This window comes from Dendrobates tinctorius, unplaced genomic scaffold (assembly GCF_039654945.1).
Source record: "Dendrobates tinctorius isolate UK_male_01 unplaced genomic scaffold, ASM3965494v1 ptg000028l, whole genome shotgun sequence".
Lineage (NCBI taxonomy): Eukaryota > Metazoa > Chordata > Amphibia > Anura > Dendrobatidae > Dendrobates > Dendrobates tinctorius.
The window spans coordinates 53,162,857-53,185,863 of record NW_027361696.1 but is presented as its reverse complement, the minus strand read 5'-3'; positions in this window follow the sequence as shown (position 1 = coordinate 53,185,863).

Here is a 23,007-nt window from a genome sequence, read left to right as displayed (position 1 = left end):
TGAGGGTGATAGGCCGAGGAGAAATCCAAGACGATATCTAGATGTTTCCAGAGCGCTCGCCAGAACCTGGAAGTCAACTGTGAACTTCGATCAGATACGATGTGACAACGAAATCCATGCAGACTGAATATATGCTTGATGAAGCTGTCAGCCAATTCAGGAGCAGACGGAAGAGCAGACAACGGGGTAAAATGCACCATTTTGGAGAAGCGATCCACAACTACCCAGATGATGGTGTGGGTCGCCCTCCCAGGGCTGTGGGGTACTCGGTACCGGGCCGGTGTCAGGGGAACTTGTCACAGCAGCGGCGACCCGGTCCGTGGCCCTGGGCACCCAAGTAATGGTGGAATGTGATGTAGTTTATGGAATGGAATAGTTCGTGACGCCACCTGTGGTGTTTGGCAAGCAAGATGTTAAGCCAACACTGCGTGCAGATCCTCTGGGGCTGATGGAGTGTTGCAGCATAGATGGTGTAGCTCCCCACAGGTGAAGCTGTAACCCCAGGGCAGTGTATAGGCGCAGGTAGTGTGAGGAATTTTGGTACACAGATGTAGCGGTGCTGACGGTGTTAGTGCACAAATGAATGGAGGACACCAGGGCTTGTAGTTCCAAAGCTTTACTCACAGTCCGTGGTACACACTGGTGCCTGCCTCCGTGCCGTGTCCTCCGGGGCAGAGACTCAATCAACCTCCCGGGCAAGTCAGGATTCTCCTCTCCAACACTCCGCCAACATGTACCTTTCCTGAACGACTCCTCTATTGCGCCTTACAGTGTGAAGAGCTCCAGTACCGTGGTACTCTGAAGTTCCTCCTGTCAGATGTTCCTAACAACTCTACTCGTATGGCAGACAGCTGTAGCCTCTCTCGGGGACTCCCTTCTCCGGAGTCCTGGCTCTCTATTCAGTTGCTGTTGTGCCCCGAGTCTTGGATGGGAGTAATGCATTTACAGCCAACTACTCCACCGGTGTCTGCTGCAGAACCATAAGTGTCCATACAACCTCGAGGACCGGGCCCCGGCCTTGCGCTGAGAACCTATAGGCAGGGTTCCTCTTCCAACCCACAACTCCTCTCTGTTCTCCTACTCCTTCGTTCCGCACTGTTCTTTCTCTCTCTTATGGAAGCTTAGGTTGCAGTTCTACGTCTCTCTCCTTCTGTTCCTTTCCCGTGCCAGCTGGCTCAGGTCACTGAGGTAGCTGCAGCACTCCTTCCTCCATCCCTTCTTCCAGAGATCCCCACTCCTCCCGAGTGGCTTCCTTCCTCGCTGACCTCCTGTCAGACTGACCTGTAATTCTAAACCTTCCCACTCTTTTATATGGATCTCCACTCCACCCACCTCCCAGCACATCTCGTGTTACGAAGCAAGGAGCCACGAAAGGTGCTCTGCTACCCTCTAAGCATGAGCCGCAATGTGGTCAGTGCTGAACTATCCTGTGTGTGGGGTGCAGGTGTTGGAGTGTGGAAAGGAGTTCCCAACTTACCTAGGTGGTGGGGCACTACACCTTAGGAGAAGGTGCAGTACCTCTGTGGTGACTGAACCTCAGGGGCGCCACAGTCAATCCTCAGAAACTAGCAAATCCGTAATGAAGTCCATTGCTATGTGCTGCCATGGACTAGATGGTATGGGTAACGGCAGGAGAGAACCGACAGGAAGTCGTCTAGGAACTTTATTGCGGTCACAAATCGGACAGGCAGCCACATAAGCATAGATCTCCCTCCTCATGGATGGCCACCAGTAGTGAAGACAGATCACTTGTAATGTCTTCCTTTGTCCCGTGTGACTAGCCACTTTGGACGAGTGGCCCCAAAACAAAATCCGCTCCTTCTCAGATTCACCCACAAGGGTCTTTCCTGGGGGAATTTGTGACAGGCTGACTGGGGCAACAGTAACCATCTTGGAGGGTTCGATGATAAATTGAAGGTCCTCCTCTTGGTCCCCTGACAGAAATGAGCGAGCGAGAGCATCAGCTCTGACATTCTTGTCACTGGACCTGATATGTAAAAGAGAGTTAAAGCAGGCAAAAAACAAAGACCACCTAGCTTGGCTAGGATTAAGTCTCTGGGCGGACTGGAGACACGCCACGTTCTTATGGTCCGTGTAGATAACTACTGGATAGACTGCGCCCTCCAGCAGGTATCGCCACTCCTCCAAAGCCATCTTAATAGCGAGCAACTCCCAGTCCCAAATGGAGTAGTTACGTTCTGGAGTGGAGAAGACCTTGGAGAAGAAACCGCAGGACACGCGGCAACCCGAAGAGGACTTCTGAGTAAGCACCCCTCCGGCCCCTAGCGAGGATGCATCTACCTCAAGGAAGAACTGTTTGCTCAGATCCGGTGCTGTGGAGAAGGACCGTTTAAGAAAGTGGAAGGCCTCTTCAGCCTCAGAGGACCAGTTCTTTGGATCGGCTCCCTTTCGGGTCATAGCAGAGATGGGAGCAGTCAGAGTGGAGAAGTGACGAATAAATTGCCGATAATAATTAGCAAAGCTAAGGAATCTTTTGATTACTTTGACTCCTATGGGCAGCGGCCATTTAAGGATGGATGAGACATTCTCAGGATCCATCCTGAGTCCGTTATCTGAGACAATATAACCCAAGAAAGGAAGAGAGGACTGTCCAAAAACGCATTTCTCATACTTGGCGTAGAGTCGATTCTCCCTAAGGTGCTGAAGAACTTGCCGAACTGCTCATCTATGGGAGGCCAGATCCGGGGAAAATACCAGAATATCGTCCAGGTACACCACAATGCATGAATAAAGCAGGTCCTGGAAGATATAATTCACGAACTCTTGGAAAACGGCTGATGCATTACTGAGACCAAAGGGCATCACGCGGTATTCATTATTTCCGTCCCTGGTGTTGAAAGCCATCTTACATTCTTCTCCGCGGCGAGTGCGGATCAGATTGTAGGCGCCCCTCAAATCTAATTTGGTGAAGATCCTGGCACCTCTTAACCGGTCAAACAACTCAGGAATTAATGGGATAGGGTATCTATTCTTGACCGTGATCTGGTTGAGGCCCCGATAGTCTATACAGGTTCAGAGTGATCAGTCCTTCTTCTTAACAAAGAAAATACCCTGCCCCAGCAGGAGGGAGGATGTTGTGAGTTCATTTTCCCCTTCATTACTGAGGCCCGAGGAACTCCCTCTTCTGGTAAAGAAAGGTAGTGAGCCTGATTATCAAACACCTGAGGCTGATGATGATGACTGGCTGAGTGGAGTTACTGACTGGATATAAGGCTGCCGACGCCCTTCTGCCCTGCGGGTGATTTCTCTGTGGGATCCTTGGAGACCAGTCTGAATTCCTGCTCCTCTAAAGCTAAGTTTGCTGCTCGGCCTTTTGCTTTTGTGCTTTGACTTTGTTTTGCTTTGTTTTTCTGGATTTCTGCCATTCCCTGCTGGGGTGTGCTGAATTCATTTAGCTCTGTCTTCTGAAAATACCTGAGTGCTGATTTAGTTTTTGAAGCCTAGCTGCTTCAGGGCCTTTTTCACATCAGCTTGTTGGCTCATGTCTTTGATAGGGTTTTGGCAGATTGCAGACAGCAGCCTTCCTGTCCTTTCCTATCTAGGTAGTTTTGGGCCCCGTCTTTGCTCAGTCTATCTTTCTGTCTGTGTTAGTATTTTCATCTTGCTTCACCGTCATTATATGTTGGGGGCTGCCTATTGCTTTGGGGTCTGCTCTGGGGCAGTTTAGATTTCCCCTTTCTTTCTTTAGGCCAATGTAATTCTCCGGCTGTGATCGAGGGGTCTAGGGCATCGTAGGAACCCCCCACGGCTACTGCTAGTTGTGTTGATAGGTTCAGGGGTCTGCAATCTGATAGTTGCCAACTTCTCTGGTTTTCTGAACTTAGCTTGTATTTCTGCTTTTGCCTCCTACGGTGACTCATTCATAACAGAATCACCCGCCATAACGCAGATTTTAGGGTACTCAATAGCAGGAAAGAATTGTAAAAAAAAAAAAAAAATGTGTGTATATTTTTTCCTCTATATCTCTGAGGCCGTAGGGGGAATTTTTTTTCTCTCAATGGAGATAAAGCAATTGTCTGATCGTGTGGAACAGCTCGCTGCGGAAGTGCGGGGAATTTCCGCCTACCTTGCTCATTCACATGCTGCTGAACCAAAGATTCCTACACCTGATGTATTTTTTGGGGATCGGTCTAAATTTTTGAATTTCAAAAATAATTGTAAATTATTTTTTGCCTTGAAGCCTAACTCGTCAGGGAGCTCCGCGCAGCAGGTTAAAATTGTTATCTCTTTGCTGCGTGGCGATCCCCAGGATTGGGCGTTTTCTTTGAAACCAGATGATCCTATTCTGACTAATGTGAACGCATTCTTTCAAGCTTTGGGGATGTTGTATGACGAACCTAATGCCATTGATCAGGCTGAAAAGACCCTGCTGGCATTGAGCCAGGGTCGTGATTCTGCAGAATTGTACTGTCAAAAATTCCGAAAGTGGGCTGTACTTACTACCTGGAATGATAATGCCTTGGCTGCTCTCTTTCGGAAGGGGTTGTCAGAAGCCGTAAAAGATACTATGGTGGGATTTCCTGTTCCCTCTGGTCTTGACGATTCTATGTCATTAGCCATTCAGGTTGATCGGCGTTTGCGCGAACGCAAAGCTGCACGAGAGGTGTTGCCACCTGTTGAACAAATGTCTGAACCTATGCAATGTGATAGAGTTTTTTCCAGAGAGCAGCGTCAGGAGTTCAGAAGGCGTAATAAGTTGTGTTTTTTCTGTGGAGATGCCTCGCATATTATTTCTGTCTGTCCTAAACGAGAGAAACGCTTTGCACACATGTTTTCTGTTGGGGGTGTTCAACCTAAGTTTCTTCTGGCTATTACTCTGATCTGCTCCCTGTCCACATTTTCCGCCAAGGCTTTTGTGGATTCGGGAGCAGCCCTAAACCTAATGGACTTGGATTTTGCTAAAAGTTGTGGATTTCCGATGACACCTCTGCAGATGCCTATCCCTTTGAGGGGGATTGATGCTACTCCTTTGGCTAAAAATAAACCTCAGTTTTGGACCCAGGTGGTAATGCGGGTCGCCCCAGACCATCAAGAAAATTGCAGATTTCTGGTGTTGCATAATCTGCATGATACTATTGTTCTGGGGTTTCCCTGGTTACAGATTCATAATCCAGTTTTGGATTGGAAATCTGTGTCTGTGGTGAGTTGGGGTTGTCGGTGTGCCTTTAGTGAGGCTCCGGTGTTTTCCACCTCTCCTCAGTCGCATGATGTTCCTGATTATTTGGCGGACTTTTATGATGTATTTAGTGAGAATGAGTCTGCGTCTCTGCCTCCTCATAGGAGTTATGACTGTGCAATTGAACTGAGCCCAGGGTGTAAATTTCCCAAGGGTCGGCTCTTCAATTTATCTGTACCCGAGCACGAGGCTATGCGATCCTATATTAAGGAGGCGTTGGAGAAGGGTCATATTAGACCATCCTCGTCACCCTTAGGTGCCGGGTTTTTTTTGTAGCCAAAAAGGATGGATCATTAAGACCTTGTATTGATTATCGTGCCCTCAACAAAATTACTGTTAAATATCAGTATCCGTTACCCCTGATTTCTGATCTATTCTCCAGAGTTAAAGGTGCTTGCTGGTTTACCAAGCTTGACCTCAGGGGGGCGTATAATCTTATTCGCATTAAGCATGGGGATGAATGGAAGACGGCGTTTAATACTCCGGAGGGACATTTTGAGTACCTGGTGATGCCTTTTGGGCTCACTAATGCCCCTTCTGTCTTCCAGTGCTTCATGAACGATATTTTCCGAGATTTTGTCGATAAATTTTTGATTATCTATCTGGATGACATTTTGATCTTCTCCAAGGATTGGGATTCTCATGTGGAACATATTCGGACTGTGTTCCGGATCTTGAGGGAGAATTCCCTGTATGTCAAAGGATCTAAATGCCTTTTTGGAGTACAGAGGATTTCTTTTTTGGGATTTATTTTGTCCCCGTCAACTATTGAAATGGACCTGGCCAAGGTACAGGCCATTCACGATTGGGTTCAGCCCACTTCTTTGAAGGCCCTCCAGAAGTTTTTGGGTTTTGCTAATTTTTATCGGAAATTTATAGCAAAATTTTCTAGTGTTGCCAAGCCATTGACTGATTTGACTAAAAAGGGTGCTGATGTGTTAAATTGGTCTCCGGAGGCTGTTTCTTCCTTTCAGGAGCTGAAGCGAAGATTCACCTCCGCCCTGGTTTTGCGGCAACCTGATGTCTCACTTCCATTCCAGGTAGAGGTGGATGCTTCTGAGATTGGTGCAGGAGCTGTTTTGTCCCAAAAGGATCCTGTAACATCTAAAATGAATCCCTGTGCTTTCTTTTCCCGAAAGTTCTCTCCATCTGAACGTAACTATGATGTGGGGAATAGGGAACTGTTGGCCATGAAATGGGCATTTGAGGAGTGGAGACATTGGTTGGAGGGAGCTAAGCATCAAGTCGTGGTCCTCACTGACCACAAGAATTTGATTTACCTAGAGTCGGCTAAGCGCTTGAACCCTAGACAGGCTAGGTGGGCCTTGTTTTTTACACGTTTTGATTTTGTGGTTTCTTTTCTTCCTGGAACAAAGAATGTCAAGGCAGACGCCCTCTCTAGGAGCTTCTTTGCTGATTCTCCTATGGTGACCAAGCCTGCTACCATCTTAGGCGAAGGGGTAGTTCTTTCTGCCATCTCGCCCGATTTGAGACGTGCTCTGGAAGAGTTCCAGGAGGACAAACCTGAGCGTTGTCCCAGTGGAAAGTTGTATGTTCCTGACCAGTGGAAGAAGAGAGTGATGTCTGAAGTTCATTGCTCTGCTTTGGCTGGTCATCCAGGTATTTTTGGTACTAGAGATCTGGTGAGTCGGTTTTTTTGGTGGCCCTCCTTGTCTCGTGATGTCAGGAATTTTGTGCAGTCCTGTGGGACGTGCTCCCGGTCTAAATCGTGTTCTCGCTCTAGTGGGTTGTTGATGCCTTTGCCTGTCCCCAAGAGGCCATGGACCCACATTTCAATGGATTTCATCTCTGACATGCCTGTCTCTCAGAGGATGACTGTTATTTGGGTGATTTGTGATAGGTTCTCTAAGATGGTTCATCTTGTACCACTCCCTAAGTTGCCGTCTTCCTCTGAGTTGGTGCCCCTGTTTTTACAACAGGTGGTTCGTTTGCACGGGATTCCTGAGAACATTGTATCTGACAGAGGAGTCCAGTTTGTGTCTAGATTTTGGAGAACTTTCTGTTCCAGGCTGGGAATTCAGTTGTCCTTCTCCTCTGCTTTTCACCCTCAGACCAATGGGCAGACAGAGAGAACAAACCAGACCTTGGAGTCATATTTGAGATGTTTTATTTCTGCTGATCAGGATGATTGGGTTTCATTTTTGCCCTTGGCCGAATTTGCTTTAAATAATAGAGCTAGTTCTGCCACTTTGATGTCACCTTTTTTTTGTAACTTTGGGTTTCATCCTCGATTTTCTTCAGGGCAGGTGGAGCCCTCTGCCTGCCCAGGTGTTGACACTGTGGTGGAGAGAATGCACCAGATCTGGGACCAAGTGGTGGATAAGTTATCTCTCTCCCAGGAAAAGGCCCAGCGGTTTTCCAACCGACATAGGACCATTGGTCCCCAGTTTAAGGTTGGTGATATGGTGTGGTTATCATCAAAAAATATTGCTATGAAGGTGGCTTCTCCTAAGTTTAAGCCTAGATTTATTGGACCTTACAAGATTGTGGAGATTATTAATCCGGTCTCTTTTCGTTTGGCTCTTCCTGTCACATTTAAAATCCATAATGTGTTCCATAAATCTTTGTTGAAGAGGTTTGTTGAACCTGTTGTTCCGGGGTGGCACCTCCAGACCTGTATTGGTTGAAGGTAACATGGAATACGAGGTAGAGAAAGTACTGGATTCCCGTCTGGCTAGACGGAGACTCCAGTATTTGGTTAAGTGGAAGGGTTATGGTCAGGAGGATAATTCCTGGGTCTCTGCCTCTGATATTCATGCCAAAAGATTGGTGCGTGCCTTTCATCGGGCTCACCCTGATCGCCCTGGTGGCGTAGTTGAGGGTTCGGTGACCCCTCCTCAAGGGGGAGGTACTGTTGTGAGTTCATTTTCCCCTTCATTACTGAGGCCCGAGGAACTCCCTCTTCTGGCAAAGAAAGGTAGTGAGCCTGATTATCAAACACCTGAGGCTGATGATGATGACTGGCTGAGTGGAGTTACTGACTGGATATAAGGCTGCCGACGCCCTTCTGCCCTGCGGGTGATTTCTCTGTGGGATCCTTGGAGACCAGTCTGAATTCCTGCTCCTCTAAAGCTAAGTTTGCTGCTCGGCCTTTTGCTTTTGTGCTTTGACTTTGTTTTGCTTTGTTTTTCTGGATTTCTGCCATTCCCTGCTGGGGTGTGCTGAATTCATTTAGCTCTGTCTTCTGAAAATACCTGAGTGCTGATTTAGTTTTTGAAGCTTAGCTGCTTCAGGGCCTTTTTCATATCAGCTTGTTGGCTCATGTCTTTGATAGGGTTTTGGCAGATTGCAGACAGCAGCCTTCCTGTCCTTTCCTATCTAGGTAGTTTTGGGCCCCGTCTTTGCTCAGTCTATCTTTCTGTCTGTGTTAGTATTTTCATCTTGCTTCACCGTCATTATATGTTGGGGGCTGCCTATTGCTTTGGGGTCTGCTCTGGGGCAGTTTAGATTTCCCCTTTCTTTCTTTAGGCCTATGTAATTCTCCGGCTGTGATCGAGGGGTCTAGGGCATCGTAGGAACCCCCCACGGCTACTGCTAGTTGTTTTGATAGGTTCAGGGGTCTGCAATCTGATAGTTGCCAACTTCTCTGGTTTTCTGGACTTAGCTTGTATTTCTGCTTTTGCCTCCTACGGTCATAACAGGAGGACTTCTGAATGAACCCCCGGGCCAAATTCTCCCGAATGTAGTCCGACATGGCTTGAGTCTCGGCTGGGAACAGAGGGTAAATTCGACTTATATGGGGTGTAGATCCAGGAATTAAGTCGATAGGACAGTCATATTGCCTGTGGGGCGGCAAAGTATCTGCTTCCTTCTTGTCAAAAGCATCAGCAAAGGACCAATATGCAGACCGCAAACCAAGCAGCGATGCTGGAGAAGATGGGACCTTAGCTGGACTTACTGGAACCAGAAATCTCTCATGACAGGAATTTCCCTAGCAGAGCACCTCTCCAGTTGCCCAGTCCAACACAGGTTCGTGTTGTCGTAGCCATGGCAAACTTAAGAGAAAGGAGTGAGACATGTGCGGAAGAACATAGAAGACTATCTTCTCTGTGTGAAGTATCCCAATACGGACCACAAGTGGCTCAGTAACCAGATGAACCGCCTCCCATAGAGTTCTCCCGTCAACAGATCAACAGAAGTTATGGCCAGAGGGTATTGAAGTGGACGGACTGGAATTTGGATACGATCCACTACAGCCTGGAGGACAAATTTTCCCGCTGCCCCGGTATCCACACACGCTATCTCAACAAACTGGGATTCACAGTTGTCACGGCCACAGTAAGAGTTAGGGGTTGAGAGGATTCTTTCCGTCTAGGAAGGCCTCTCCTACTGATCCTAGACGCTGGAGTTTTCCGGCCTGACCGGATAGGCGCGAATGAAGTGACCTGTGTCACCACATACAGGCACTGGCCTTTAGCACGGCAATCCTTCTGTCGCTGACTGGCAAAAGCAAAGCTGTCGACCTGCATGGGTTCTAGTGAGGCCTTGACAAGGGAGGGAGGAGGAACAAGCGGTCTCTGAAAGGACGGAGCCAGATGCCATGATCATCTTTTACGTGCCACCTCAGGGGTGCACTCTTGGAAACAAAGGTCTATACGCATAGCCAAGGAGACCAGGTCATTGAAGGTAGTTGGTAGGTCATGACCTGCTAGCTCATCCTTACCAGAGAGCCCCTCCCAGAATGTAGCCACTAACGCTTCATTATTCCAACCGCGCACGTTTCGCAAACAATACTTCTGTTAGGTGTTGGGTTCCTGCAGCTGCACAGCAGGAATCCAGAGCCTTGCATCCAGTGGTCTCCCATTCTCCACTGACCGCTCTTGAGCCTGCACAGCAATCGCGGCATCCCAGACACTCTGCTCAGACCAGCTCCATAGGACTGGTTGTTGCTGCCACCCCGGGTCAGCAATAGCAGCGCAGGCTGTCCTACAGCAAGCCACTCCAGAGGCTAAGTCCTCTCGTCCCGCTACTGGGCATGCTCACGAGACGATCTCCCATTGGAGATCGGGAGTCACGTGCTCAGGTCCTTCTCCTGATCTGATTGGTCCATCTCAGAAATCTGGAAGGTCCCGGCAGCGCACGGCTTTTAAAAGCCTGCATGGCCGCTCGGCCATGCGCTAGTATAGACTCTTCTTGATAGATGTGTGAATGATGATGGATGTATGATTCTGGTGACTGACTTATTAAGATTCCCCTCCCTCTGATATTACGCATGTGGGTAGGGAACCATAGAAAGAGTCAGCGCCAGTCAGTGGCAAACCTTAGGCCACTGTGCACACCGCACCTCTACACTAGCGTCCGGTGGTGTCACGTCTCTCACGGCACTATCGCATAGCGGCTGTGTCTGCCGCCGCGCTGCATTCAGCAGCACTTACCAGCGTCCGCAGTAGCGACGCCGCACGCATGGTAGGTCTAGATGGACACCGTCCCCTGTCTTGGACCCTGTCCTGTCACCTGATACCGTGCGTGTAATTTCGCTGAGACCTGTGAGTCTAACAGGCTCGGTGTTTATGTTTATGCTACAGCGCCTCTGTGAGTTAACAGAGTCCGCTCTGCACACATCGAGTGACGTTGAACCCGTGTGCATTATACCGCCATATAGCGCGTCTGCCATTGTCTAGCAGCGGTTTTAACACCTACTGCACGGTGGACCCCGGGCGGCGAACGCACTTTCTATTATTTAATATTTAGTGCGTTCCGCCGTCCCTAACATTATACTAGCGCCAGGGTCTGGCTAGTAATGGCGGACCAACAGCAGCTGCGGCAGTACATTCGGCAGCTGGAGGGCAGATTGGTGGCTCTTGAGAGTCCCAACTCAGCTGCGAATGCTACTGCGGCCGCTGTTCACGCAGTCGCAGAGGCTGTCTCACGTATGCCCACGCTCACACCGGCACTGATATTATGCCGCATCCCGCTGCCCGGCAAGTTTTCGGGTGACAGCGCCACCTGTAGGGGATTCGTGAGCCAGTGCTCTATTCAGCATGAGCTACTGGCCGCACGGTTCCCTACAGAGAGGGCTAAGGTGGGGTTTATTGTCTCTCTCCTGTCGGGCAGGGCGTTAGAGTGGGCTACGCCATTGTGGGAGCGTGATGACCCCGTGGTTCTGAGCGCCGCTCAGTTTCTCACACCCATTAAGCAGGTCTTTTTGGGACCACGGGTCACTCACGACACCTCTCTCCAACTATAGCCCTAACACAGGGGTCCCTCTCGGTCAGCCATTGCGCTCCATTTCCGGACATTGGCTTCTGAGCTGGAGTGGCCTGATAAGACACTCGTCCCTGTGTTTTGGAGTAGGTTAGCGGAGCATGTCAAGGATGCTCTAGCAACCAGAGAGGTCCCCACAACTCTGGAGGAGTTGATTGCCATTTCCCCCCGCATTGATCTCCGGTTTACGGAGCGCGGGCTGGAGCGTGCGCAATCCAGGCGATGGGTTATGTTGGCTCCCACCTTCTCCGAGCTGCTACAATTTCCCGCTCAGGAGCTGATACCTTCTGAACCTATGGAGGTGTCTCACGCTGGTTCCAACCGCGTCCGGTGCGAAGCTCCGCACGTTGTTACCAGTGCCGGCAGTTTGGTCACTCGGCTAACACGTGTTCACTGCGGTTGAAAAAACGATCACGTCGTAGGTGGGGGTCTATCAGATATGAAACCTTTCTCTCCCAAACCGGTATTCCGTGGGACCTTAGATAGCGGAGCTTCCACCTGGGAGGCAGAGGTCACCGTGGATTCCGGGGCAGAAGGGAACTTTATGTCCTCGTCCTTCGCCCAAAAGCACGCTATTCCGCTGGTGTTACTGCCCCAACCCTTGACCATCAGGGTGGTTAATGGTGCACCTTTACCATCTCAGGTTACCCACCAGACAGCACCACTCGGGCTCTCAATCTCACCATCCCACCGTGAGATTTTGTCCCTGTTCATTTTGTCAGATGGCATCGACCAGGTGCTTCTCGGAGTTGCCTGGCTCCGTTGCCATTCCCCTCATATTGATTGGGCTTTCGGGGAATATACTGGGTTGGAGCAAGGACTGTGAGGGAAGGTGCCTGAGGGCAGTGTTCAGGTAGCCTCCACTGAAGTGCCCGTGGATCTCTCTGCGCTTCCCAAACCATACCACCAGTACGCGGACGTCTTCTCTAAAAAATCTGCGGAGACGCTCCCGCCGCACCGTCCTTACGATTGTCCGATAGATCTATTGCCAGGCATGGAACCTCCTAGAGGTTGCGGGTATCCGCTATCACTCCCCGAGATGGAGGCTATGTCTCAATATGTCCGGGAGAACCTGGCAAGAGGTTTTATCAGAAAGTCGGTGTCGCCGGCTGGTGCAGGGTTCTTCTTCGTGCAGAAGAAGAGTTGGAGAGTTACGTCCCTGCATTGACTACAGAGGTCTCAACGCCATAACAGTTAAAAACAAGTACCCTCTTCTGTTGATCTCTGAGTTATTTGACAGGTTGCGAGGGTCCCGGATCTTTACAAAATTAGATCTACGGGGTGCGTACATCCAGATCTGCATTCGCGAAGGAGACGAGTGGAAGACAGCCTTTAATACCAGGGATGGCCACTATGAATATCTGGTCATGCCCTTCAGCCTCTGTAATGCGCCTGCTTTCTTCCAGGATTTCGTTAACGACGTCTTCCGCGATATGCTCTTTACCTCGGTGGTGGTCTATCTGGATATCTGGATGACATCCTCATCTTTTCGCCAGATTTGACCTCCCACCGGAGAGACGTCTGCAGGGTCTTCGACCGTCTGCGGGCGAACTCTCTCTTCGCCAAGCTGGAGAAGTGCCAGTTTGAGCAGGAGTCCTTGCCATTCCTGGGCTACATCATCTCGGCCCAGGGGTTGGCTATGGATCTGGCCAAATTGCAAGCGGTAATGGACTGGCAGGAGCCCCATTCACTCAAAACGGTGCAGCGCTTTTTGGGGTTCGTCAACTATTACCGCCAGTTCATTCCCCACTTCTCCACACTGGTAGCTCCTCTGGTTGCCCTCACTAAGAAAGAAGCTAATCCCAAGGCTTGGTCAGAACAGGTCTCCAAGGCCTTCTCGTCTCTGAAGACCCATTTTGCCGGCGCTCCCATCTTACACCGTCCCGATGTGGATAAACCTTTTATCCTAGAGGTGGATGCTTCTTCCATTGGTGCAGGAGCAGTCCTTTTTCAGAAGGATGCTCAAGGTCGGAAGCATCCCTACTTTTTCTTCTCAAAGACCTTCTCACCGGCGGCGGAGAATAACTACTCTATCAGGGACAGGGAGCTGCTAGCAATGAAGTTGGCCTTTTCAGAGTGTAGACATCTCCTGGAGGGAGCCCGGTTTCCCTTCCAGGTGTATACGGACCATAAAAACCTGGTCTATTTACAAACGGCCCAGCGCTTGAACTCTCGTCAAGCTAGGTGGTCGCTCTTCTTCTCCCGCTTCCACTTCACCTTGCACTATCTGTCTGGAGAGAAGAATGTCCGTGCGGATGCTCTCTCTCGCTCGGTGGTTTCAGTGGAGGAAGAGGAGGCTGAGCCTCGGCTAATTCTCCCTACTGAAGTTTCAGGACCGTGGCCCCAGTTGCTCTCGAGTCAGTGCCGCCGGGCAAGGCCTTTGTCCCTCCTCAGCTACGGCCGGAGGTTCTCGCGTGGGCACACGCGTTCAGGGTGGGTGGTCACTTCGGCAATAAGCGGACCACAGAACTCCCGGCAAGGTCTTATTGGTGGCCGCACATGGCCCGGGACACGAAGGAATACATACAGGCATGCGTCTCGTGTGCGCGGAACAGGTCCTCTAAATAGAGGCTGGCTGGGTTACTGTATCCTCTGCCGGTGGCAGACAGACCTTGGGAGATGGTTGGCATGGATTTTGTGGTTGGCCTGCCCAAGTCTGGTGGCAGTACGGTCATCTGGGTGGTCACCGACCATTTTTCTAAAATGGTGCATCTGGTGACACTCGCGCGGCTGCCTTCCGCTCGTGGTCTTGCCACACTGTTCATAAAACATGTATTCCGCTTGCATGGCATGCCGGACAAAATTGTTAGTGACCGAGGTCCCCAATTCGCGTCTCGGTTTTGGAGGGAGCTCTGCAGTCTACTCAGTATTGAGCTAAATCTGTCCTCCGCTTATCATCCCGAGACGAACGGGTTGGTTGAGAGAGCCAACCAAACTCTAGTCACGTACCTGCGACATTTTGTCTCTGCCAGGCAGGATGACTGGGCATCCTTACTACCATGGACCGAATTTGCCCTGAATAATGCAGTGGCTGATTCCACTGGTCAGACGCCGTTCCTTCTTAATTACGGCCAGCATCCGTGCGTCCCTGTCCCGATGCCAGTGTCCTCCACTGATTCTAGGGTGGCAGACTGGGCAGTGGAGGCTCGCGACATTTGGGATCACACCCAGGATGCTATTCTAGCCTCTAAAGAAAGAATGAGGGCGTCCGCCGACACAGATCGGCGCCCCGCTCCAACCTTTTCCCCCGGCGACTTGGTGTGGCTCTCTGCTCGAAATATCAAGCTGTGGGCCGAGTCCACCAAGTTCGCGCCGCGATACATCGGACCTTTTAAGGTTCTCGAGCGAATCAGCTGGGTGGTCTACCGCCTTGCTCTTCCACCACATTTAGCCATCTCTGACGTCTTCCACGTGTCCCTTCTCAAACCTGTTCACATGGCCCGGTTCTCCGAGTCATCTGCCGGGTCATCAGACTTGTCTTTGGATGAGTTTGAGGTTAACGCCATTGTGGGACGCAGGATTGTGTGTGGCAAAAAATTTTATATGGTGGACTGGAAGGGTCATGGTCCAGAGGCCTGGACCTGTGAGCCAGTGGAGAACATCCACGTCCTGCTCCTGATCGCGGCCTTTGAGCATAGCGAGGCACTAGGGGGGTAATGTTAGGCGTCGAGTTCCTGCAGCTGCACAGCGGGAATCCAGAGCCTTGCAACCAGTGGTCTCCCATTCTCCACTGACCGCTCAGGAGCCTGCACAGCAATCTCAGCGTCCCAGACGCTCTGCTCAGACCAGCTCTGTAGGACTGGTTGTTGCTACCACCTCTGGGTCAGCAATAGCAGCGCAGGCTGTCCTACAGCAAGCCACTCCAGAGGCTAAGTCCTCTCGTCCCACTACTTGGCATGCTCACGAGACGATCTCCCATTGGAGATCGGGAGTCACGTGCTCAGGTCCTTCTCCTGATCGGATTGGTCCATCTCAGAGATCTGGAAGGTCCCGGCAGCGCACGGCTATAAAAGGCCCGCATGGCCGCTTGGCCATGTGCTAGTATTGGCTCTTCTTGCTAGATGTGTGAATGGTGATGGATTTATGATTCTGGTGACTGACTTATTAAGATTCCCCTCCCTCTGATATTACGCATGTGGATAGGGAACCATAGAAAGAGTCAGCGCCAGTCAGTGGCAAACCTTAGGCCACTGTGCACACCGCACCTCTACACTAGCGTCCGGTGGTGTCACGTCTCTCACGGCACTATCGCATAGCGGCTCTGTCTGCCGCCGCGCTGCATTCAGCAGCACTTACCGGCATCCGCAGTAGCGACGCCGCACGCACGGTAAGTCTAGATGGACACCGTCCCCTGTCTTGGACACTGTCATGTGACCTGATACCGTGCGTGTAATTTCGCTGAGACCTGTGAGTCTAACAGGCTCGGTGTTTGTTACAGCGCCTCTGTGAGTTAAGAGTCCGCTCTGCGCACATTGGGTGACGCTGAACCTGTGCGCATTATACCGCCATATAGCGCGTCTGCCATTGTCTAGCAGTGGTTTTAACACCTACTGCACGGTGGACCCCGGGCGGTGAACACACTTTCTATTTAATATTTAGTGCGTTCCGCCGTCCCTAACAGCTTCCTCAGAAAGGGCTGGCACCAACCCTTTCTGAGGAAGCATTGTTTGCGAAACGCACGTAAAAGGGTGTGTATTGGTAAATATATGTCCATGCTTGTCATCTCATGAATACTATGTCTTTTGTTTCTTTGCCTCTGATATCTGCCCCTGCAAGTGAGCACATGCTCTAATGGTTGAAACACTGGGGGCATTTATTTGATATAAAGGAAACTTATTGTTCTTTATGTTGTGTGTTTTTTTATGCACTGCCACTGTATAACAAATATATATATATTCCTGATGTGATATATGTAGTGATGAGCGACGAGTATACTCGTTGCTCGGGTTTTTCCGAGCATGCTCGGGTGTCCTCCGAGTATTTTGGCGTGATCGGAGATTTAGTTTTCACCGCCTCAGCTGCATGATTTGTGACTGCTAGACAGCTTGAATACATGTGTGGAATGCCTGTTTGTTAGGGAATTCCCACATGTATTCAGCCTGTCTACAAGATGCAAAGCATGCAGATAAGACAACGAAAACTAAATCTCCGAGCACGCTAAAATACTCGGAGGACACCCGAGCATGCTCGGGAAAACCCAAGCAACGAGTATACTCGATCATCACTAGATATATGTATATTGATTTATTTGATATTCTCTTGTCTTATGCACTTTATTGGTAACTTTTATGCACTTGCACTTTATAGAATATAAATCTATGTATTTCTATGGTATCCAATATATTGCAGTGCTTCTCTCTTTTCTCCACATGGGCATGTGAGATGTTTGTAACCAATTGATCATGTGATTTTTGTGGTTACTAATTGTTATATTTAGCATTTGTTTCTTTTCTGTATGACCTCTACTTTTTACTTGCTTTTATATCTTATTGATTCAATAAAATATTTTGTTTTATAATGATTTTTGTTGATGGGAGTAATTTTTGTAGGTTTTATCGCCACCTATTGGAAGTAGCATTCCTAAAAGTCAATATTGGTCCTTTAACAAGACTAGCCATCAGGGCCGGTTTTAGACAAAGTGGGGCTCCAAATGCTAACATTGTAAAATCATACATTTAGGTTACATTACATGAACAGTTGGCAGAGGGGCCTGGAGCCAGTGCTGACACTGTGGCCTCCATATTCAGGGGCCTTATATCGGCCGACGGGTCTGCCACTATTAGCATTACACAGGAGTGTTGCTAGGGTCAGAAAAGATTGGGGGGCCCAAGCCCCAAAGACAAAGAGTTGTCCCCAAACCCCCTCTTAATTTTTTTTTTTAACACTGCAGAAACACTGCAGGGCTCCCAACCATCCCGGATCCAGCGGGACAGTCCCAATTTTCACACTCCCACCTGTGGGATTGTAGTTTTCCCACACTGAAAATCAGCCGCCACGCCCACCTGTCATTTCATAAGAGACTGTGTACCGATCGCCATACAATTCCCTCTATGCACAGCACACTCCAGAACAGAAACCCTCCCCGGCTCAAGTGAACCAGTCACATGACTGTGACCTCATCCTATGTAACACCAGAGATAGCAGTGATAACTCTCTGAGAACAGATAATATAGTAGATGTCACCTGCAGTCCTGTGTAACACCACAGATAGTCTTACTCTGAAACGCTATGGCTATGTTCACATGCATTTTTTTCAGTAGCCAAAACCTGTTCTATTGGCAGTAAAAATGTTGAGTTCAAAACACCTGTTTTTCAGCTTGTTTTCTGGTGTTCTTTACACTTTTTTCAGCTTTTTTTGAAAGTGAGGATGTTTGCTTTGTCTACAGTATGTTTAAGGCCACGTTCACACGTTGAGTATTCAGTCAGTATTTCACATCAGTATGTGCAAGTCAAAACCAGGAGGGTGAGAAATCCAGACGTGGTGACGTGTTTCTACTATACTTTTCCTCTGATTGTTCCACTGCTGTTTCTGCATTACAAATACTGATGTGAAATACTGACCAGATACTGACCTGTAAACGAGACTTGATTGTTTAATTCACCAAAAATTGCAGCGAAAAATGCTGTTGCAATATCTGCAGCGTTCTTTTTTTATATTCTTTCATTGCTTTCTACTGGTGAAAACACACGATTTCAGAAATCTCATATGTTTTGCTGGCTCTTTAAAAAGCAGCTTTTGGCCACGTTCATATGCAGAATTTTTGCAGCTTTTTCTTCTGCAAATAAGTTTACAGCATTTTATAGCAAAAGCAAAGACTGAGATTTTCAGGAATCTCCCGCACACCCTTTTATTTTCTCCTGATTGAATTTCACAACTGCAGCGTTTTTTAAATCTGCAGCGTGTCACTTCTTTCAGCAATTTTTTTCACCCGTAGAAAGTAATGAAAAAGTTATAGAAAAGCTGCAAATGTCGCAACGTTGTTTTTCGCTGTGTTTTTGGTGAATAAAACGAACTTTATTAAACATGTACTGTAGACAAAATGAATACTATACAAAAAAACCAGCAAAAGCTCAAAGGGTATGTGTGTCCACAATCAGTAAACTCTGGATGCTGCGTACATCCGCAGCATCCAACCCGCAGCGGACAGATGTTACAGCAAGATGGCAGCACTTTAGATGGAGCACATGTCCACTGCGTCCAAAGTGCTGCCATTTCCGGATCGTCTGCACATACCCTAAAAAATGGGCATTTTGAAAGCAGTGTTTTTACTTCCAAGAGAGCAGGCTTTGGCAGCAAAAAAAAAAAAAGCACCAAAAACCCTGATTCAAATGCACACCTGTACTATATATATGTATGGTTTACCCTTATTATTTCACATGGGAATTCTTTTATTTCTATAACATAAATCCCCTGATTCAGCAGACAATATCCCTGTCTTGTGTCATCCAGACAGTAGTGACAGGAGGTCACCCTGTCACATTACAAGCAGTGATTAGTGACTGTGGTCAGAGCTGATGCTGATCTCTGCTGTATGTGGCTGTGAATCCTGATGCTGCAGCGATCAGCACAGAGCTCTGGGACCACAGTGAGTAAATCACTGCACTCTGACCTGTTATAGCTGCTCTTACCAGGTTCTCCGGCTTCACTTAGGCATATCTATTCTCAGGTCAGTGCTAGGAGCAGCCATGATCAGGACTCAGGAGGAGACATACAGAGCTTCAGGCATCTTCCTTGCTATCACTGTGCTGTAATCGCCCCTTCCCCTCACTCTTAACTTTTAACCTAACTGCAGGGAGAAAGAGACAGGGGGGCTCAAGGGGCTTTGCGAGAGACACTCCAAGACTTCAGAGCATTGCACAGCATTATTCACTGCTGTACACCCTCTGGGCACTTGATAAATGGGCTGTAGATGCAGGGGGCCCCCTTTGTAGGTGGGGTCCCAGGCATCTGCCTGTCCCAAACGCCAGCCCTGCTAGCTATATACTTAGAATAAAAGCCAAACCAGAATCCTAATTTTCAGACACGTTTCAGGTTTGTTTCCCTTCCTTAGTGCAAAGTATGAAATCTGATTTAGCAGTATAAAATGCCTGACTGGGGTCTAAGGGGTAACATTTCTCCTCGTGGAGAGTGACATGCCTGACATACTAGTGTAAGGAGACTTAAAGGCCATAAAATGTTTCTCTGGGACATTGAATAGGCAATTTGAACACTTTTGGTATCAGCAATTTCATGTCCATGATGATATGTCCAGGGCTACAAAAATATTTGGCCACAGGTAGATCTATTCTTTTTTGCTTTTATTGTGTGACAATGAGAATTTATCCTTGTTCTAAGTTTTTGCCCTTTCTCTCCCACATACAGACCCCCAGTTGGACATATAATTAAGTACACCCCACTAGATATGGTGAGGCTGAAGGAATCAGGAATCTTGTAATCCTGATGTGAGTTGGATCTTTATCTTATCTGTTGTCATTATATACTCACAGGTTTTACTTTTTTTTTCTGGTTGCAGGGAAACATACTTGTTGTTATTGTTGTGGACAGAGAGATCCTTACATTCGTGCTTCTTAGATTTGGGGGCTGCATAAAACATGGAAGGGGGGGGTTGGAAATATGGATTTTAATTGTGCATCTTTTTGCATTAACAGTTGTAATTTCCGTGCAGCTCCCCTTAGATGTGGATTGTAGATGACTAGTAAAGGGACAAAATTGCTTTCTTCTTTAGTTTTGTCATGTAGAAGATGATGCTTTGATATCAGGTTGACTGTTGAATTCTGGTTTTCACTTTTTCTTGGATGGCAGCTGTTGTAACTAGGGACTGAGGTCACTTACCTGATCCCTCGAACTAGGGGGCGCCCTAGTCTATACCTGCCCCCCTGATTACCCCCGATGGTGGTGATGCCTGGGTCACGTAGTCACGTACCTTGCTATGCTCTGATCTTAGCCCTTATCTGTTCCCTCTCTCACCCAGGGAGATTTGAGGCCGAAGTGTATAGGATTACACTAACCAGACACACAGAGCTAAAAGAAAACTAAAATCATGCAAATACAATCACAAAATAACAGAGTAGAACACAGGAGAGGAATAGGTAGGAGAAACCAGGAGAATAGGTTAGGATAAAGATAAGCACTCAAATCAACTCCTTCAGCAATCTCTAGAACAACTCTCCAAACACCTAGACCAAACACGAACTGCTCTTCCAACATCAAACCAGGCAAAATGAACTATCACTGGCAAGGTCAGAGGCAAAGAGGAGGGTTCTTATACCTGCTGGGAGTAACGAACTCAGAACAGCTGATACCACCCAAGACAGAGAACTCCAGGAGTCCAACTAAGCAGGTTAACCCTCGCAGCGCCATGGCAAAGAATGCCAGAACTACTAATAGGACAGTGAAACCATTCTAACTACTGCAGGTGTATGCGCCACCTGACGATGCGATCGTCTGACTCCACTCGCTGTATCCCTGTGACAGTACCCCCCTCCTAAGAGGTGACTCTGGACCCTCAAAACACGGCTTATCAGGATGAGAGGTTTGAAAGGCCGGAACCAACCTGGTCGCATGAACATCGGACACTGGTACCCACATTCTTTTCTCTGGACTGTAAACCTTCCAGTGTACCACATATTGAAGAGACCGACGAACAAAGCAACAATCAACAATTTTAGCTATCTAGAATTCCAGACTTTCAGTAACCATGATAGGGAAAGGTGGTGGTAGGGTTGGTACCGAGGAGGCCACATATTTTTTAAGAAGAGAATGGTGAAATACATTATGGATCTTAAAAGTAGATGGTAGGACAAGGCAAAGCGCCACTGGATTGAAGATGGCAACAATCTTATAGGGACCAATGAACCTGGGTCTTAGTTAACAAGAAGGAACCTTCAAACTCAAAAATATTTACCGGATCCACTCATTCCTCAACCACGAAACCACAAAAACACTAGTGCATGCTCTTATCATCTCCCGTCTCGACTACTGCAACCTCCTACTCTCTGGCCTCCCCTCTAGCACTCTGGCACCACTCCAGTCCATCCTATACTCTACTGCCTGACTAATCCACCTGTCTCCCTGCTATTCCCCAGCCTCCCCCCTATGCCAGGCCCTTCACTGGCTTCCTATTGCCCAGAGGCTCCAATTCAAAACCCAAACCATGACATACAAAGCCATCCACAACCTGTCTCCTCCATACATCTGTGACATGGTCTCCAGGTACCTGCTCACATGCAACCTTCGATCATCTCAAGATCTCCTTCTCTACTCTCCCCTTATCTCTTCTTCCCACAACCGCATACAAGACTTCTCCCGTGCTTCCCCCATACTCTGGAACTCTCTGCCGCAACACATCAGACTCTCACCATCAACGGAAACCTTCAAGAAGAACCTGAAGACCCACCTGTTCCGACAAGCCTACAGCCTGCAATGATCCTCGGTCTACTGAACCACAGCCTGACCTGCTCTACCCTCTCCTACTGTATCCTCACCCATCCCTGTAGACTGTGAGCCCTCGCTGGCAGGGTCCCCTCTCCTTATGTGCTTGTGTGTCCCTTGTCTTACACATGTTTATTATACTTGTCTATATTTACCCTTTTCACATGTAAAGCGCCATGGAATAAATGGCGTTATATAAATGCATAATAATAATAATAATAATAATAATAATAATAATAATATTCTTTGAGGATCACCACACCACACCAAATAACCCACACACAGGTCAGGACCCACCACCATTATTACTGTGTTACCTGCCGACAAGGATACGTAATGTAGAAAACTTGGCATTCAGGTAAATGTTGTAAGCAGATTATTTTATTGTATGCAGGTGATCCAAAATAAAGAAGATGACCTTCATCAGTCAGACAGATTGCAGTGTGCACAGGGTTACAGGCAGAAACAAATGCTCAAGATCAGCAGAACAAAAGTCTATTCCTTTCGTGGTCATATCCAGAAAAGTCCTTGATGAACTTGCGATAGTATTTGGCGAAACCCAGAAACTGCTGTAAAGCTTTTTAAATTTTCAGGATGATCCCCCCAATCCAGTACAGCCCGGACGTTTGTAGGAGCCATATGAAAGCTGTAGGAAGATAATAGATATCCCAGAAAAGGAATCTACTGAACCATAAACATACATTTTTATGACTTGACATAAAGTTTATTTTCCCTGACTATTTTTAGGACCTGCCTGACATGTACCGGATATGACTCAAGGATTGTCACATATATCAATATATCATCCAAATAGACTATTACAAATCTACCTGCCAGATGACAGAAAATGTTGTTTACAAAGTGCTGAAATACGGCAGTTGCATTGGTAAACCCAAATGGCATAACAAAGTTTTTGTAGTGTCCCTCTGGTGTATTAAAAGCAGTCCCACTCATCCCACCCCTTAATAAGGATGAGATTATAAGCCCTTCTAAGGTCCAATTTAGAAAACCACTTAGCCCCGATGATCTGATTAAAGATATCTGAAATGAAAGGGAGAGGGTATGGGTCCGAAACAGTGATCCAATTTAGTTCCAGGCATGGGTGCAGCCATCTTTTTTTTTAACTAAGAAAACACCAGCCAGCACAAGATAT